This window comes from Felis catus, chromosome A1, assembly GCF_018350175.1.
Source record: "Felis catus isolate Fca126 chromosome A1, F.catus_Fca126_mat1.0, whole genome shotgun sequence".
In the NCBI taxonomy this organism is placed as follows: Eukaryota; Metazoa; Chordata; class Mammalia; order Carnivora; family Felidae; genus Felis; species Felis catus.
Window position 1 is genome coordinate 154,362,821 of NC_058368.1, and position 19,579 is coordinate 154,382,399.

The 19,579-nt window shown below is 35.7% G+C and overlaps 1 long non-coding RNA gene across 1 annotated transcript in view; it reads right to left on the minus strand.

The window, feature by feature from the left end:
• Positions 1–927: 927 nt before the first annotated feature.
• Positions 928–19,579, minus strand: part of LOC123379103 — a 31,748-nt gene continuing 13,096 nt past the window's right edge. Inside the window, exon 4 of the long non-coding RNA XR_006583096.1 lies at positions 928–1,083. This is a non-coding gene — a long non-coding RNA (uncharacterized LOC123379103). The remainder of the gene's footprint in view (positions 1,084–19,579) is intronic.

Consider the following 19,579-nt stretch of genomic DNA (forward strand, 5'->3'; position numbering starts at 1 on the left):
AATCATTCTTTTCAGTGGTAGAGAGTAGAATAATTGAATTTTCAAGGCTACTCCTATTTTGTAACAATAAAATCATTACCACATATAGAATGTCTTTTTTGTTCTGTATAGGCATGGATCTAGCTTACATAAAATTTATTTTTCTGAAATATATATTGAGGATCTACTATTCTAAGAGTACAAGTCTTGGCATTGGGATATAGCTGTGATTAAAATCATTGTCTAAAATTGACTATATTTTAATGACGGAGACAAAAAATACAATTCAAAAGATGGCCATAATATAATGATGGGTAGTGATAAGTACAGTGAAGAAGGAAAAAGAACAGAATAAAGGGACAGAGGAGTGAACAAGGAGGGTCTATTTTACATGGGGTGTTGAGAGATGGCTTCTCTGTGGAGACGATATTTTAGTCAATAGTGCTGAAGTTGAGAAACAACATGCTATAGTAAATTTAAAGAAGCAGCTTGTTTTTGGCTTTGAACTCCACACACCACTCATACCTATTAACATTTGCACTTTGGGAAATGCTGCTTTCGGCTAATCATACATCCCTTTGAAATACTGTTTCCCTAAGAGGAGATACAATGTAATTATTTAGATTATCTGTAAATAAATTACCATCATATTGCAGACCTATATGTGAGATCACATTTAGATGTCCTTAACTGGAATTCTGGCTGTTCTCTAACTCATTTATGACCTCAGTTTGCTAGTAGCCAAAGTGTGGGGGGTCAGACAAGGAAATTAACTCACCTTCATGCCAGTGTACCTGTTACTTACGTTAACTGAGCACAAAAACATCTTACATAAATGTTTTTGGCCTCTTTAATTTTCAAGTTATGAAGTAACAGCTTCACTTAATGAATGACCTGCCTGTGTGCATAAGATAGGAAGTCATTAAAATAACAGTTAAAAAAGGAGGATTGAGGATACAAATCTATTTTATTTGAGTTTTCTAGAGAACTTTCTCCACTGACCCTTCTTCTTGAGGTGGTATTAAGGTGCAGGTGCTGCAAAAAACATCCATAACCAGGGGCCAATGCTGATTTCATACAGGTTAATCCATCACAGAATCCTGTCTGTAGTGTCAAAAGACAAGAAAATAGCAATTAAAGAGTAAAAACAGTTTATTTCGTCTTAAATATATGTCCCTGCAAATTGATACAGGATGCATCATTGGCCAATAGTCAAATAGTCATGCATACAATTTATATTCCCACAGACAAGCATGACTTCACAAGCACAGATTCACAATCTATCAAAAAGAAGAGAGGACAATCGAAAGCAAGCCCCTTATAAGTCAATAACTTTATAAGTTAACTGTGCTTTTTTATTTAAGAATAAGGGTGCTGACAACTTAAAACTCCTTTTCTGTACCTCTGCCTGCTGTTTATTGAGAACATAGCTTCACTTTATATACCTCACAGACTGCTTGCATTTTCCTGAATCACAGTTCTTTTGTCATTCAGTGAATATGTTTTGTAGAGAGGGTTTATCAATCTCCTGTTGATGTAATAGGTATTGAGGGCATACTGTTGCACAAAAGAGACTGAGACCCTGACTTTCAAGCAGTACCAAAAACGGAGGGAGGGGCACCTGTGTGGCTCAGTTGGTTGAGCATCTGACACTTGACTTCAGCTCAGGTCATGATCTCACGGTTGATGGGTTCAAGCCCTGTATTGGGCTCTACACAGATGGTGTGAAGTCTGGTTGGGATTATTTCTCTTACACTGCCTGTCCCCCTCTCTCAAAATAAATAAACTTAAAAAATATTGGCAAACTCGCGGAGCCTGGGTGGTGCAGTTGGTTGTGCATCCAGCTCTTGATTTTGGCTCAGGTCTCGATCCAAGGGTCATGGGATCAAGACCCGTGTGGGGCTCTGTGCTGGGTGTGAAGCATACTTGGGATTATCTCTCTCCCTCTTCCTGCCTTGTGAGATCTCTTTCTCTCTCTCTAAATATAAATAAATAAAACTAAATAAATAATAAATGAGGCTAACTCTAAATAGTAAGCAGCTGGGGTGGGGGATTCTACTTTAGTAGGGGGTATTCAAGAAAGTCTTCATGGAAAACAAACAAAACAAGAAACAAAAAATCTTAGGAGGACCAGGAGGTAGTTGGGTGAAGACGCAGGGAAGAGCTTCTCAAGCAAAAGAAATGCAAAGGTTATTAGATGGGAAAGACCATATATGTTAATAAGACAGAAAGTCTGTGTGGATGGTGGATGGCAGAATGAAAAAAAGGGAATAAAAAGGTGAAATCTAAGAGACAGGATTGAGTCTGGATCTAATATAGTCTTAGAGCCCATGGTAATTATTTAAAGTTTATACTGGTGAGAGTGGGAAACTGATTGGTTTTAGGCAGGTGAATGGTATGATCTAATTTATGATTTTAAAATTACTAGAGCTAGCTTCTAGAATGGGTTATTGTAAACCAAGTATGCATCAGAGAGAAAGCAGAGAGAAGGCTGCTGCAATAGTCCTGGCAAAACATAATAGTTGGACTAGAATTATAAAGGAGATGGTTAAGTATTGACGGGACCCAAGACGAATACTATTGGTACTATAGACGGTACCCATTGTTGTACAAACCAACAGTTGTGGAGGAACTAAAAGAAAGATAACTACCAACATTTTGTCTTGAGCAATTAACTAGATGGATAGTAGCAACTAATTGGTTGGATGGTGGTGCCATTTTCTGAGAAAAGAAGGTTTGGGCACTGCAGAGAGGCTAGAATAAACTTCCCCTTTTTGGGTATATTAAGTCAAGAGGAGTGTTTGTATCAGATCTGTGACAACACGACCTGATGTGGTAAAAATGGAAAAAAATGGACAATATTTCCTGCCATGAGCATCCTATTATGGGAACACACTGAGAATTTTTTTTAACAGCAACTGTGTTTGCTCTGTCCTGTCTTTGCTCCCACTAAAAGTCTCTTTATAAAGAGGGAATACCTTGCTGTATATAATTTTGGATGTTTTAGAGGATTCTTATCTCTATTTTTTAGCAATAACAATAGTTATCGTTTACATTAGGTTTTACTCTTGCAAAATGACTTTTAAACGAGCTAATACTTTTTTTTCAATATTCATGCTTAAAGTTTATTATTTTCATTAATAGCTAACGGGAAGATAGATGTATAAAGAACTGAATGTTTAATAAAAGTGGTGCAAGCACCATCTTTGCCTTGTTAATGATCCTAGTAGGAAAACATTCAATCTTTTACTATTAAGTATATTAGATGTCAGTTTCAAGGTTCATCAGTCTCAGGATTTTACTCACTATTCTTAATTTTTTCAGAATAGAGTGCCTGACATACACACACACACACACACACAAACACACACATATATATATGTGTGTATATATATATATATATATATATATATATATATATATATATAAATTGTTAAGATCATATGATTTTATTTTTTTAAATTTTTTGCTTTTTAGTGTTTATTATATTGGTTGATTTTGAGACTTAAATCAATTTTGCATGAGATAAACCTCTTTATTATATTCTTTGCTCAGAACTCTGCTTTGTGTAATGTTTATGTTGGCACCAGAATTTTTGGGTTATTGCTAGAATGGCATATCATTTTATTCCTTTTTCCTTTTATCTATTTAGTCTTTATAGTTACAATGGGTTTCTTTATGCAACATGTCTTTTTTAATCAAATATGAAAATCTCTGCCTTTTAATTAGGGTCTTTAGGTTATTTACATTTAATGTGATAATTGATACAGGTGGGATTAAAACTACTAACTTGATATTTTTTTTAATTGTCCAATCTGTTCTTTGTTACATTTTTTAAATTTTTTATTTTTTAATTTTTTTAATTTAAAAATTAAAATTAATTTTTAATTTTGTTTTTGTGAAGTTCATTGAACTTCTTGTGTCTGTAGGTTTATACTATTGTTATTTGGAAAAGTTTTTATTTTTTTAAGTGTTTATTTATTTTTTTTGAGAGAGCAGAGAGAGAGGGAGACACACAATCCAAGGCAGCCTCTAGGCTCTGACTTGTCAGCACAGAGTCCAACACAGGGCTTGAACCCAGAAACCATGAGATCATGACCTGAGCTAAAGTTGGACGCTCAACCGACTGAGCCACCCAGGCACACCATCTTCAATTTTTAAACTTCTCTACTCCTTTTCTCTGAACACTCCAATTATATGCATAGTCAACAGAATTGAATTGTCCCACAGCTCAGTGATGCTCTGATTTTATTTTTTAAATCAGTCTTGTTTTCTCTTCGTGTTTAATTTTGGATTGTTTGTATTGCTATTTTTTCAAGTTCTCTAATCTTTTTTTCAGTAGTATCCAATTTGTTAGTAATCTTATTCAGTGTATGTTTCAACTCAGAAAGTGTAATACGCATTTTTAACTCTTTAATTTTTCATGTCTTTTGTAACTCTTTAATTTTTCATGTCTCCACTTAACATACTTTATTTTTTAGACCTTTGTAAACATATGAAATATAGTTATAATAACTTTTCATTGTTTTTCTACTAATTCCATTATCTATATTATTTACGGGTCTGCTTCTATTAATTTTTCCCCTCATTATGGATAAATATTTTCCTGCTTCTTTTCATGCCTGGCAATTTTTGATTAGATGCCAGATATTGTAAATTGTATTTTCTGGATGCTGGATACTTTTTTACCTTGATAAGAATCACTGAATTTTTCTTAGTTAAATTTCTTGGAAATCGTTTGATACTTTTAAAATTTGCTTTTAAAGCTTTGTCAATATCAAAGTAAACTTTAGGGCTAATGTCCCATTCCTGATGCAATCACCTTCTGTGTACCCCACCTGATTCCTGTCAATTGTGTATTTCCTTTCCATCAGAGATCATTGTCCTGGTTGCTGGTCAATACTTTTTTTTTTTTTTTTTTTACCATGGCTGGTACAAAAATATCCTGGTCTTAGTCCTCTCTTTGTTCTAGAGATCATTCCCTCTGTTGTGATGTTCTTTTCCTGTTCTCCAGTAATTTGTCCACACATAGATGCCTAGGTAAAGGCTCAAATGGCTCTCTGTAGAATTCTGGATGTTTTTCTACCTCTCTCTAACTCCTTCCCTCCCTCTCTGTAGTTGTGTCCTCTCTAGTACTTTGCTCTGTGAACTCTCTGGTCTCCCTGGACTCCACATTCACTCTGTGTCCTCAACTCACAGATGGCTGTACACAACATAGGTTACCCCTCCCTGTGCTATGGCCTAGCAATTGTCCCCCCAGACAGTAAGCTGAATAATCACAGGACTCACTTGTTTTCCCTTTTTCAGAGAAATTACCTTGGTTGCCTGACATTCAGTTACCTAAATATGTTTTGCTCAGTATTTAAATTATTTTAGAGAAGGGGAAAAATATTTATTAAATATTATTCATTCAAAAATATGTTATTCATTCATATTAGTGAATTATTTTATATTTTCATGTTTTTTTCTATTTTCATGATTTTTAAATTTATTTTTATGAATTATTTTAAATACCCAGAAAGGTAGCAATATAAATCAACTTTATAAAACTCCTTCTAAACACTTTTTAATTTTCAGTGGAGGTTGGAGAGATGGAAAACCTTTATTGCTCTTTGAAGAACTTTATTGCAGTTAATTATTTCCACAGTAATGACTAAAAGAATAAATTATATACACAAGTACCTCTAGGCTACCTAGTCTATGAACGTTGTATTAGAGCATAACATTTCAAGTAAGGAATTTCAGGGTAGGCTGCTCTTATGCATTGCTGAGTAAATGCCTAAACGGTTAAATGCTATTTTGGTAGGCCTGTTGATAGGACTGTGCATTTTGGTTGTTGTCATTATTTCTTATACGGTTTAGCAAAATGATCTACAGCCACCTCCAGAGAAACTAAAAGTAAACATGTTACTGAGTACATTTCTGCTGCCATTTTGAAGATTTTTATTAAAACATTATGCTTGTAAGTACACAGAGAAATTCTCTATAGACTTCCCTCAGTATCTTCAATAAAAATCTAGTACCATTCACAAAAAAAGAATATAATTTTTACCACAAGGTCAATTCTACTTTTTAGTTGTGAGTGAAATATTATTTGAAAATTGTGACAATCACTATTTGTTCCAACAAAATGCCAAACATACCTAATTATGTCCAACTTTCCATAAATGCAAGGGATGGGAAGTTAAAAGTATCTGCTGATGCCATGTTAATGTCAATGTGTGAAAAAGTTTTAGGAGCATGAGATAGTGATTAGCAAATAGTGTCATCTGACAAATTTTGTAGTAGCCATTAACGCTTGTATTCTACAAACGTCATAGGACATTTCAATTACACAAACGTCTATCAACTTGAACATTACTGGTATAATCAACTTGAACATTACTGGTATAGCTCAAGGCAAACATTCTAGTTTTTCTTAAATCTTAGCTGTGCACCATGATTAAAAAAATAATACTACCATTGTCAAAATGTTTCTAAAAATTAAGGATCATGTGTGGTATTCAAAAAATAAATACAAATTTTGGTATTGCTTTGCTTTGATGGCACATGAATTAAAACTACATTATAATGAGATTGCCACTGAACATTCCCATTAATATCAAATGAATTCATTATGACCAGCACAGCTACAATGAATACTAAATGAATTAATAATAATGAACCATTTAAAGTGTTGCCTAATTGTTTTATGTCATTTTTATGTATATTTTGGTCCTATTTTAACTGTTAGGTTAATAGAGAATGACGTTAAATAATTTATTTTCTTGCCTAATATTGGATAATGTGTTCATACTATTTTATGATGATCTCTGCATTTAACTCTTTTTGTCTTATCTCAACCATTCCACCTATTATTACCTCCATATTTGTACTACTACAGCAACTAAATTAGTAAAAATAGGCTTTAATTTGATAGGAAACACATCAAGATAAAAAGCCACATTGTACCCAAGACATCCCCATAAAAGGCCTAGGTATCATGTGATACAAGTGCATGAAAATTTGGTCTGTTAAGTTCTCTCTTTCAATGCTATAAAAAAGCAAACAAACAACAAAAGCCTTTAATCTCTTTTGTTATTGCTTGTTTTCCTGTCTTCCTATATGCAGAGACCATGATGCAGGAGTAATTGAGAGGATAACTTATAGAAAGTACTTCAGTTTAAAAAAAAGGAAAAGTGTAATCTATTTAATGATTATTTATTATCACAAAGACTTAAATTTTATTTAACCATTTGCTTTTAAATTATTTAGAAGCCTGTTAAATTCACGCAATATTAACTGTTTTGCTACTGAAAGGCACTGTGTTAGCACGTAACCTATTTTCCACGATTGCAATTTAGAAGCTCTTCCCTCATGTCTATTGGGTATCCAATCTCCCCTCCTCCCAGGCAATATTCAGATCTTTTTTTTTTTAATGTTTATTTATTTTTGAGAGAGAGAGAGACACACACAGAGCACGAGCAGGGGAGGAGCAGAGAGAGAGGGAGACACAGAATCCAAAGCAGACTCCAGCTCTGAGGTGTCAGCACAGAGTCTGATGTGCAGCTCAAACCCACCAACTGTGAGATTTTTACCTGAGCCAAAGTCAGCTGCTTAACTGACTGAGCCACCTAAGTGCCCCAATATTTAGATCTTTAACATTTTCCCAGAGAAATACTTTCCATGTCAGTAGCTTCCTCTAAAAGGACAATGACCATAGGTTATATTCACTTTTAAGAAATATTTTAATCAATCTTCGCATAATTACTTTTTAAGTAGTCAAAAATAACAACTAAAAAATTAACTTAATCTAGATTGCTAGCTTCTTTTGATAAATAGGAATCTCTGTTCTTTTGAAAAAGAGGAATCTTTGTTAATCTGTCCTTTATAATTCTGTATGTTAGTGATGGAATAGAATGGAAGCCACACTCTTTAAATAGTGTTAGTTTTCTAGTTCACCAATTGCCCTTCCAACCATACTCCCTAAATCATTACTGGGACCTACATGGTCCTCATAGATATTTAGGGTCAAAATGACAGAATATGAGATTGACAATAGTTTTTTTTTTTTTTTTTTTTTTTTTACTTTTCCCCCCAAATTCCTGATCATTCAGAGACAGTGCTTGAGATACCCTTGGTATTTTTGTACAAACATATCTTTGGTATGTTTGTAGTAAAGTATCTCCAGTGTGCTTTGTGAACTGGACAAGCAGTATCTCATACACAAAATATAAACAGTTAGGAAGGCTTATGCCTTGGATATCCTAGCACTTTAACAAAGCCCTGAAGAAACGGAGACCAAGCAGGTGATTTTGGATGGGAATTTTTAGGAGACATCCTCATCTAAAGTCTAGAAAGAAACTTTATGAGGCCTGGATCCAAAAGATGATTTATGAGGGCAACGGACATTGCTGTGGCGTGCTGGACTCCGATGGAGTATGTCTGGCAGAGTGTAGAAAGGTACTCACATGGAGGATATTTTTAAGACGTTAAATGTGTTCTCTGAGCCTATGACTCACGTACATTCAACATCATTTGTCCCAGCAGCCTTTGGATGTTTTCTTATTAGCCTTTTGAAACTGTTTTCTTAAAAAGAAAGCTATCTCTTTGGAGTACTTATGGTGGTAAATCACAAATTCATGCTGACTCTCAGAAATGATGAATTTCAAAGGGATCCTAAAATTGAGAATGTGAACTTACTCCACATCAATTAATATTATGTGCTGTTATTTATTGTGTTTTTATAGGTGATCTAGTTACTAAATTACTAGGAAATAAGCCTCAATTTTACCACTGTATAATACAGTAAAAGTGTATAAGAAGATGTCTCTGTTGCGTTGGGTGCTTGCTATTATTTGGAATTTGAATTTAAGTCTTTTCAAAGTCATGACTAAATCTTTTCATTCCATACTAGTAAAGAATGTTGAGTGGGGCAAGGGACCCTTTCATATAACTACCTAAGAACCACGGAGGATTATAATTTCACTTCTATGGTTAGGTATCAGTAATGATTATGATAATATTCTTCTCTTGTCATCATCCTTAAGACTTCATGGAAGGATTATCTAATCAAGTTTCCTAATACAGCTGTCATTTTTATATTTACTCTGGTGAAGGTCTACCTAAACTAAGTTAAAAATGGCCCTTCGTGCCACAATTGCACCCCTCCCCCATACATATACTTAGAATAATTATCCAGAGGATTTCAGATTGCCAACATTTTTTTTTCATTAAGTCCTTCTTTTGGGGGGCAGTGACTAATTCTTTTCATCATTAATACTTTTTAATAGACTTTATCAACCTATCTTTCTAATGTAAACTAAGAAAGAGATCTTTGAAAAACCTTTCATCAAAGGGATGGCTGCCCAGTCCCCAAATATTCTATCTCAGAACTTTTCATCATGGAGGTTTTGAGAATATTTAGTGCCATCTGTGCCTCGATTTTCCTTTCTTCGGATTTTTCTTTTCTTTTTTTTTTTTTTCCTTTCTTTCCTTTTTTTTTTTTTTTTTTTTTTTTTTTGAGCTGAGGTGCCAGCCGAGCCAGCCTGTGCCTCTGTTTGCTGCCAAAAGGAAAAAAAAAGAAAGAGAGAAATACCATGAACACTAAAATAGGACTTTTTTTTCAGTGTTTCTGGTATAAGCACTGTACATTTCTACTGAGTGTTCTATAAGTTTCTGTTTTTATCATCCTTAACAATAGAAAACCCACAAGAAAACTTGTGGTCTATTAGCAGAAAACAGAGGCCCTGGCAAGCTGCAGAGCAGCACAATCCTACAGTTGGGAAGCTGGGCAGGAACCCAAGTTTGTCCATGCCTAAGAACAACACTGTCTGCTAAAATTACAGTTTTCCCTTTTCACAAACCTCAAAGTTGTGAAACTTTACTAACTTTAAGAAAAGAACAGTTGGCCATACAAAAGATACATTTCCAAATCCATCGAACAACTTACTTATACTTGCAAATGAACCACTTGGAGTGAGTCTTAAAATGTATTTGCTCCAATTATTCTGCTAAGGTAGCAAGCAGAAAGTAATCATTTTCTATGTATACTGTGAATAAGAGTCTCCAAATGTTGGTTCCAAAGAAAGCATTTGACCAATAGTTGGTAAGTGGGAGTGTAAGAGAGTGCTGTAGAAACGATAGCCACATTTTCAAAAGCCAAGTGTCTTTTTGAAGTTCCTATATGCTCAAGACGATATAATAAAATCAAATTAGAGAAATTGTTTTAACCATGATACTCCCCGTTTCCATGGATTTTATAGAGACAAGTATTAGTAACTAAATGTTATCATGTACCTCATTGGATCAGAGAGATTAAATGGAAGAAAGTTATAGGTCAGTATAGGTTGGTACTCCATCGATAAACTGAGTTACACTGCCAAAAGTTTTGAGCCAACCTAGTCCAGTTATTAAATATTTCTATCAAATCGGGGTCCAATTTGGTGACTGACACCACACTGGTTATTTGAATAGGCAAATTTAATATAAAGGGTTGTTTACAGGTCTAAAGTGGTTAACTACTAAGGTGAGGAGAAAGGAACTCTGTGGAGTCTAGAAGTAGCAGATTCAAAAGGGCGATTGTTGCCTCCAGGTCGAGGAGAAGGCAAAAAAGGAGCCAGGGAGCAGGCAAATCCCTGTATCCCACTGCTGAGCTTCTGACGTCTTCAGAGAGCACGGCTCTCGTAGGAAGACGCAGCTTGCCGGTGGTGACACGCCTTTTCACGGGATGTTCTGGCTCCGGTCTGCAGAAGCAGTGCACCGTTGCCTGAGAACATAGGAGGTCAGAGCCAGAAACAGCTGCATGTAGGGAGCAGCCCAGGCTTTGTTTGGAGCTCCTCTGTTCCGGCAGCAGGGTTCCTGTACGGAATCATGGCACTTGAGGGCCAGAGCTGAAAGAGAAATGTCTTCTTGGTGCTAGTGCCTCGCTGAGTCAATATAGGATAGACTGGACAGTTGAGCTTCGTGACCTCCGAGAAGAGTGGCAAACGTTCATGAAACGTAACAGAAACTTTAAGTCTGTATGCTCTTATAATTACAAAAACACAAGCATCTTTATTGTGAATAACTCAGAGTATTCTCTTGTTTCTTTCAGAATTCATTGTGTTGGCAATTTGTGCCTTATCATCAGAAATAGATTTCTAATATCCATAATGGTTTTATTCATGTTATTTCTGTATTTCCACAGAATTTAAAAATCACTTATCACTTGCTATTTTAATTATTTTAAGTAACTTCCAACGATGGTTTCAGGGTTTCAGTCTTTATTTAAATTGCCCCAATTTTCTTTTACCCATCACTAATCTCTTATTATATACAATTAATTTTCAAACTATTCACACAGACATATTCTTGAAGAGAATTACTCTAGTTGTGGCCTAAATAAATGAGGACCTTTAAAATAATGCCTTTATGAGATGTGTTGTTACAAAATGCCATAGGCAGTATTATAATAAATAATTCTGTACAAGAGTTTTGGTCTTCTGAGATGACCCGGTTATTTCTAGCAAGAACAAAACAACCACATTTTAGTATAACTGAATAGTTTATTTAATAAAACACACAATGGATAAATATTATCAGAAAATGCTCTGTGAAACTTAGAGAAGGAAATAACACTTGTCTTAAGAACTTTTAGTTAATAGGTGGAGAATTTGGATATGATGGATATCGATCAGTATCTGGCACATTTTGTGTATTAACATAAATTTGCATCTCTAAAATTTGTATGTGTTAAGGGTCCTATTCTGAATTAGTTTCCAGTGAATATTATTCCACTAAATATTTTTTCTTCCATATTTTGAATATAAAAAGTGCAACTCACTCTGGCATCAAAACTGCTTATAAAATTCCCAAAGCCCACTGCACTCAGGACAGATTGTTTAGTTGGTCTTCTGAGTTTGTATTAATACTGAAATGTATATTCTGAGCAGCTACTCAAACACCAAACATCCAAATATTTTTATAAGCCTTGTTTGTACTTTTCTTTTGTAAATCTATACCAGACACTACTGCCAGCCTTCTGAGGTAAAAATAAATCAATTTCTTCCCCTTGCCTACAAGTCAGTCTTACCAAATACATTTCTAACAAATCCAAGATAAACCAAGGTTCTTATAAGCATTTAGAATTTTTTAAATTCCTTTTCAACATTTTTTCATCTTTGAGAGCCAGAGAGAGACAGAGCATGAGCGGGGAAGGGGCAGAGAGAGGGAGACACAGAATCCAAAGCAGGCTCCAGGCTCTGAGCTGTCAGCACAGACCCCGACGTGGGGTTCAAACTCACGAACTGTGAGATTATGACCTGAGCCGAAGTCAGACACTCAACCGACTGATCCACCCAGGCACCCCATAAGAATTTGGAATTAATAAGCTATGGACACTTCCCAATATTTTTGTTAGTATTAAAACTAAGTTTAATTGTTTATTTTTCTCTTGTTCCATTGTAGTATTTTAGCACAGAAGCCTTCTGTATTCTTAAAAATTAAAGAACTAATTTTTTCAATTACCTTAACAGAGAAAAAGTGGAAGAAATTAATCTAGCTGCTGTGTTCTAGAAAGTTTCTAGGACCTAAAATATTTCTCTATAATTTTGGCATAATATGTATTATAAGGGAACTATCTTCAATATTAGAAGGAAAATCTAAGTTAGTTCACCTTTCATAGTTGCTGTCTACTTGGATAAATGTAGAAAAACAAAATTAATCAACATTATAGAGCTTTATTATTTTTATATGTATTCTTTGGTTCATATCACTGTCTTTCTGGTTAATCAAAGAAAACATATAGTAGATTTAACATTTATTAAATGCTGACTGTGTCCAGGGTGCTCTAAGAGATGCTAAGGCGTGTATATGGATGAATCAAAGATCTTCCTCTTGAGCATCCCATTCTTGGGGACAGAACCATGAAAATTCTCACAATGAAATGAGCTATGTGTCAACAAGAACTGAACTTCCCTATCCAATATAATGCTATAATATCTAGCTCTGAGAAGGCTATCGAGGAGAGTAAGGCAATATGGGTAACTCAGGACAGCCTGAATGTTGTATGTGAATTTGATTTTAAAAGATGATAGAACGATGCTAGGTAACAGCCTAGGTGAGAAGGGTTGGGGAAAATAGAGTACAGAATAGCTTGTAACCTGGTGGCGAGGCATGCAAACTTAATGTTCAAAGTGTAGCTTGAGGACACATAGGAAATCTGTGGGAGCCTAGGGAGAACTTTTTTTTTACATAGCATAATTCTTTTGAGATTCATCTAGTATTTTGTATATATCACTGTTCCTTTGTGAATAGTACTTGATTGTATAGATACACCATAATTTATCAGTTCATGGACATTTCGGTTGCTTCCAGTTTTGTAAGAAAGCATATATGAGTATTTTCTTACAGGTCTTCATGTAAATCTGTGTTTTCACTTAGGAAATATCTAAGAGTAGAGTGTATAGATTACATGGTTAACTTTATAAGAGACTGCTGAACTGTTGTTCAGGATGATTTTCCCCCTTCGCATTCTCAGAGAAAGGTATGAAAATACCTTCTATATCTTTGTCAATAGTTGGTATTGTGCATCTTTTCAATTTTAATAATTCAAGTATAGTGTTATTTTACCATAGTTTTGGTTGCATATTCTTGATAATGTGTAGTGCTGCACACCTCTACGTGTGCTTGTTGGCCATTTATCTTCTTTGTGAAGTATATTTTCAAATATATTGCCCATTTTTTAAAAATCGGGTTGTTGGTTGTTTGATTTTATTGACTTGGAAAAACTCATATATTATAAATAGAAGACCTTTAACAGGTGTTTCACAAATATTTTCTAGTATCTGGTGTCTATTGATTTTCATAATAGTGTAATGGGACTTTTGGGGCACCTGTTCGTGTCAGGTGGGATGAGTATTTCTACAACACGAATGGAAAATAAAGATGGAGTCAGTATTTAGCTTTTTATATAAGAAAGAAAATTATGTGGCTCTACCAAAAAACAATAGTTTTGAAAACCTGGGTTTATCAAAAGAGACTCTTCTAGATTCTTTTTTCTTTTTATACACAGAGTGGGGTGAGAGGGAGAGAGAGAGAATCTTGAGCAGGCTCCATGCCCAGCCTCAGCATGGAGCCCAACGTAGGGCTTGATCCCACAACCCTGGAATCATGACCTGAGCCAAAATCAAGAGTCAGCCACTTAACTGAGCTATTCTGGTGCGCCTACCTTCTTTTTAACTTCTAGTAACTCACCAAAAACTCTTTCCTGGACTCTGATCTGATATAAACTTTTTTAAATGTTTTATTTATTTGAGAGAGTGAGAGAAAGGTGGGGAGGGGTGGGACAGAGGATCTGAGGTGGGCTGTGTGTTGAGAGCAGAGATCCTGATGTGGGGCTCGAGCTCACAAACCGTGAGATCATGACCTGAACCAAAGTCAGATGCTCAACCTACCAAGCCACCCAGGTGCCCTGATATAAATGTTTAAAATCATGGATAAAATCATCTTTATTCCCATGATATCTAAAACCTAGTGTACCTGAGAAAACAGATAATTTCCATAGGGTAAATCCTAGTCAGGAATGAAGAGGTATCAGAACCCACACCTATATAGTCTTGGCAAACTATTGGAATAGGGTCAGGGAAAGCATACTGACAACCAAGAGCATCCTGATGTCTTATCCAGACTAAAGTTTGGAGGACCGAGTTAGAGAGGAAAGCAATAATCACTGGGGCTTTTGTCGAATTGGGACTCTGCAGGGGCTAACTCACTGATATCTCTATCCCAACCTAAGGTAATTATAATAGAAACTGCAACAGTGGAAAGGGTATGACTGTTTACAGAGGGTGAAAAAGAATCCAAATTAGCATTCCAATCATCCTTCTGTTCTTATAGGTTAAGAAAAGGTCTTAAAAATTGTTAAGTGCCTTTGGAATTAGGAAGGAGACTGGATGTCAGAATGCAGCTGAGATTGCAAAGGTTGTCAAAAGCTACAAGGTGGACCACCCAGACCTGATAATAATTGGATTCATGGATAAGAAGTATTGGGATGGAGTTCAGTGTACGTGAGGAGATAGCCAAGCTATTCACAAGAACCACTGGTGCAGGGACTAGTCTTCCACCAGAAGCATCCGTAACAAGCATGAGGTCTCCCAAGAGTGCCACCAGCTTGATACCACCTCTCATGTCACCAATAAAGGGACTAGCTCAATTATTCACTTTGCAATCTAGATCATCAAATAACAGAAGGTATCCACAAGCATCTGTAATGCCCTCACCTGCAACCACCATGGCAATTGTATTCTCAGATACCATCTCAGAGAGAGGTAAAGGGATATGGAGAAAACATGGCAGATTGAGCACTTGTCTGAAACACTATGAGTCATCAAAATGTCACTGAACTAGAGACAGGGATAATGGTTAGTACTCCTCCCATCCCAACAGTACTTAGGGGATATAGTGAGCACAGGGGAAAGACTGAGTTAATAATAGACCATTTGCTGGATAATTTCTGAACACTCCCAGTTTGCTTGGACTCTATGTTGTCTATAACTAATCTGTTAGCTCTTGAATTTTAACAATTAAGAATAAACCAGACACAGAAATGTGAATAACAGTTCTCTGAGATTTCTCCATACTGGTGGCTTGCCTTGTAATGTAATATAATGCCTTCTGCTTTGCATGTCCAGCTTTCATGACAGAAATTTACAATTCTTAATTCAGTCTTTCCTTATCAGGGAGAGGAGGATAGGGTGTGGGACTGACTGCATGCAACCCAGAATGCTTTTAAGTACCTCTGACTCCTTTGATCAGTCAGATCCACCCATCTCATCAGTGGTAATTTTATACCCTTTCACCATCAAGTTTCCTCTACTGCTCCCTAGTGCACATCTGAATCCAGACTGTGAGATAGATCATGATAGATACAACCCTATTCACAAAAAATGATGTTTTGCCTTCTCTTTAAACATACTTAACATTTTCTATAAGGAAATATCTGCTGAAAGCTCAGGGAAGACCACTAGGCTCCTATCACATTCCGAGTCTAGTTCAGTCTAGCTAGTCTGTTACAGTTTTCTTTTGGTTCAGTCTCTTTGTCAACAATAGGAATTGGATTGTTGTCCAAGCCCAGGGAAAAGTAACTTTTAGAAATCTGGAATGAGGTTAGTTGATAAAAATACATCCAGGAATAAAAGAGTACAGAACAGGAGCTACTCTTCCCTTCTGGCATAGGGAATCCCTTATTAAACACCTGTGAAACTTAATATCAAACATTCTATTGACCAGGTGTTGCTTCAAAAGTCTCCAGGCTAGAGACAAGCACTTCCAAACACCTAGAGTGAGTTTCCTGACAAGCATTCATGCAAGTAAATACATTAAGCTAACTTGCATTGCTGTGAAAAAACTATGGGGAGACCCACTAATGGTAGGGTATTACCTTCTGAAAACCACATTATTTACACTTATCATCCAGAAAGGCAGAGAACCAGACTGTTCCATTAAGCTGTCAATCAGAACTTATGAAGAAGCACAGATTGTATATTACTAGTTTAAATGTTAGAAGGCATGACAGTTACAGGATTTTGAGAATGCTAGGCATTCTTTTGCTTGAAAGAGGAAGAGCATTCAAGAAATTATCTTTTTATTCTGAAGTGTTAAATGTATCAGGCTCCAATAGGATCTTTATTTCTGTACATTTGGTCATATCTCCACAAGAAGAGATATGGCGAGATATCCTATATTTATATAGCACTTTACAGTTTATAGGGCACTTGTCTGTTATAGTACTTGCTCTATAAATGATACTATGCAAGATACTTCCTCATTGTGGAACCACAGATTCTAAAAATGCTTCCTAGAAGACTATTGGTTTGTTTTCAGAATAACAAATCAAATTTGCAAGTTTTGCACATTTTGAATGTTTACAGTACATGTTTGTAGTTTTTAAATTAAAAAAAAAAGTTTATTTATTTATTTTGAGAGAGAGAACATGAGCAGGGGAGGAGCAGAGAGGGAGAGAATCCCAAGCAGGATATGCACTCCAGCACAGAGCTCAAAGTGGGGCTCGATCCCACAAAATGCAAGATTATAATCTGATCCAAAATTGAGCTGGATGCTTAACTGACTGAGCCCCCCAGTTGCTCCTGTTTGTATGTCTTTAAAAAGAGCTAGAGTGTTTTAAGTATTAATATTAACTACTAACTGTTGGACAGAAGTTAATATAGCGATAGGCTTTGTTATAATAAGGCATTTCTATCTTTCATTATTTATAATTTTATTGGTAAAATATGTGCTAATGCAAACAATTTTCATATATGAATAAAACATAAGGCAGCATAGTAATTAATATAAAAGGATTCAACAGCACATAAAGGTGGTTAATATATCTACCTCTTCATATATCAACGCCAGTTATATTTCCTTGGAAGACACTAAAGATTGAAAATCAAGCATGCTAATTAATTAGTTTCATTCTCAGTTAACTTGAAGGTTGCATATAAAAAGGAAAGCAGGCTGACTGTGAGCAAGAATGAAGAGTTCGGATAAAAAGATCAAGAGGAGAAAGTATACAGGAAGAGAAAAAGTGTCAGCTTGCTAGCAGCAAAAAAAAAAAAAAAAAAATCTCAGTGACTCAAAGTAGAACAAGTTCTCCTATCACTAAACACAGTGAAAGTTTGAGAGAACTGGCTATATGTGAACAAGGTTTAGAATCTGCATATAAACTTTAATAAGAAAGAGATTATCCGGTATGATAGAAAAGGGAGAATTAGAGGCACATTCAAAACTCATGTTCTTGGTGCACTGCTATCTATCTGAACAGGCGTTCTAGTGAGATTATTTTGGGTGTAGGGAAATAGGACTTGCTGGTTTAAGAGAGAAGGATGTAAATATTGTTAGTAGAAGACCAGAGAGTCTATAGGGTGGACAAGAAATATAGCAGGGCCAGGAATCATATAACTGAGACTGGTCGAAGGGCCCTTTGATGGATCTCAGCACAGGATTTTTTGTGGATCATCACACTATTCGTGATATCTAGCTACACTCCCACTGTTTACCTCTCTGTGTCTCCTAAAAAGTGGCTTCTTTGCCCTTTAATCTGTTTGTTTTTTGTTTTGTTTTTAAACTCAAGGCTTCTTTTTCTTGAGTGTAGCATATTCATAGACCAGGATGGACCACGTTTTGTGCATGTTGGGGAAGCCATTCTTCTGCTCTATTCATGAGCTGCCTAATTAGCCTGTCAGATCATTGCATGCAACCTGTTGACTTAAGGAGCTGTGACCCAGATAGAGTGAGGTCCAATGGCTAACGTGGCCTGGCTCTCCAAAAAGGGTTGTGGGTGGGGCAGTTTTCCTTAAGAAGGGCTATTGGCATTACATGTATTATGAACAAATTATGAACGAGTCCACAAAAACATGCATAACTGAAAAGACTGTTGAGTTTCTTCTTTGTATGTGACAGTTGAATTTCTACTATCTTTTAGGTATTCTTCTAAGCTTTATATTTCCACATAATACTTTTCACTTCAGGGACGAGAAATAATTGTATAGTTATTTGTATCAAGAACTTGGCAATAAGATAAAAGTCTCATGGATGAATGAATTAACTGTTTTTTTCCCCACAATCGTGTCCACTGGGTTGATTGATAATAGTCCTTAGCATACAATTTATTACTTTAAAGCTCTGAATTTACGTGGTTGCTACTTGAAAACACTCCAAATTGTAGATCTCATGTTCCTTTCCTGGGTATTGTTAACATTTCTCCCATATACCATACTGAAGCTAATTAATAAAACTTTGTTTCCAGTTAGGCTGCTTGTGTTCCAGTTCTTTGTTTTCAGTGATTAGTTTTGGTCACGTGAATGTTGACAACATGATTATAAATACTGATACAGCCCAAATATAGATATCTCTATAGTCTGTATTATATCCAATTCCTAAAAATAGGTAGAGGAACTTTACTTCCAAAGAGTATTGCTTTTAATTTTTTTTAAATATTTGTGTATTTTTGAGACACACAGAGTGTGAGTGGGGGAGGGACAGAGAGAGAGGGAGACAGAATCAGAGGCAGGCTCTAGGCTCAGAGCTGTCAGCCCAAAGCCCAACACGGGTCTTAAACCCATGAACCATGAGATTATGAGCTGAGCTGAAGTCGGACACTTAACCTACTGAGCCACAAGGTACCTCATCGCTTTTAAAAATTTGGTGAGAAAATTATTTTACTGCATCTTTTTTTAAAAAAATCGTTTTTATTTATTTTGAAAAGAGAGAGAGAGGGAGAGAGGGAGAGATTGAGAATCCCAAGCAGGCTCCACACTGTCAACACAGGGCCCCATGCAGCATGTGATCATCAAGGGTTGGATGCTTAACTGATTAAGCCACCCAAGTGCCCCTGTTTTATTATATCTTACTGTTTCATATGGGCAAATTTTGAAATAAGTTGAATATTTTTTTTTTCTTATTCTTAGTAAGTTACAGTATTAGAGCTATTCAGTCTACAGTTTATACTCTCAGTACCATGTTGTCACCTAAATCATTTAACTATCTTCAGTTTGGGGGGAATTGCCCTAATCATCTTGTAAATATGCCATACTAGATCACAAAATTGCTCATGATCTCTTGCAAGGCTTTCGGGAGCATA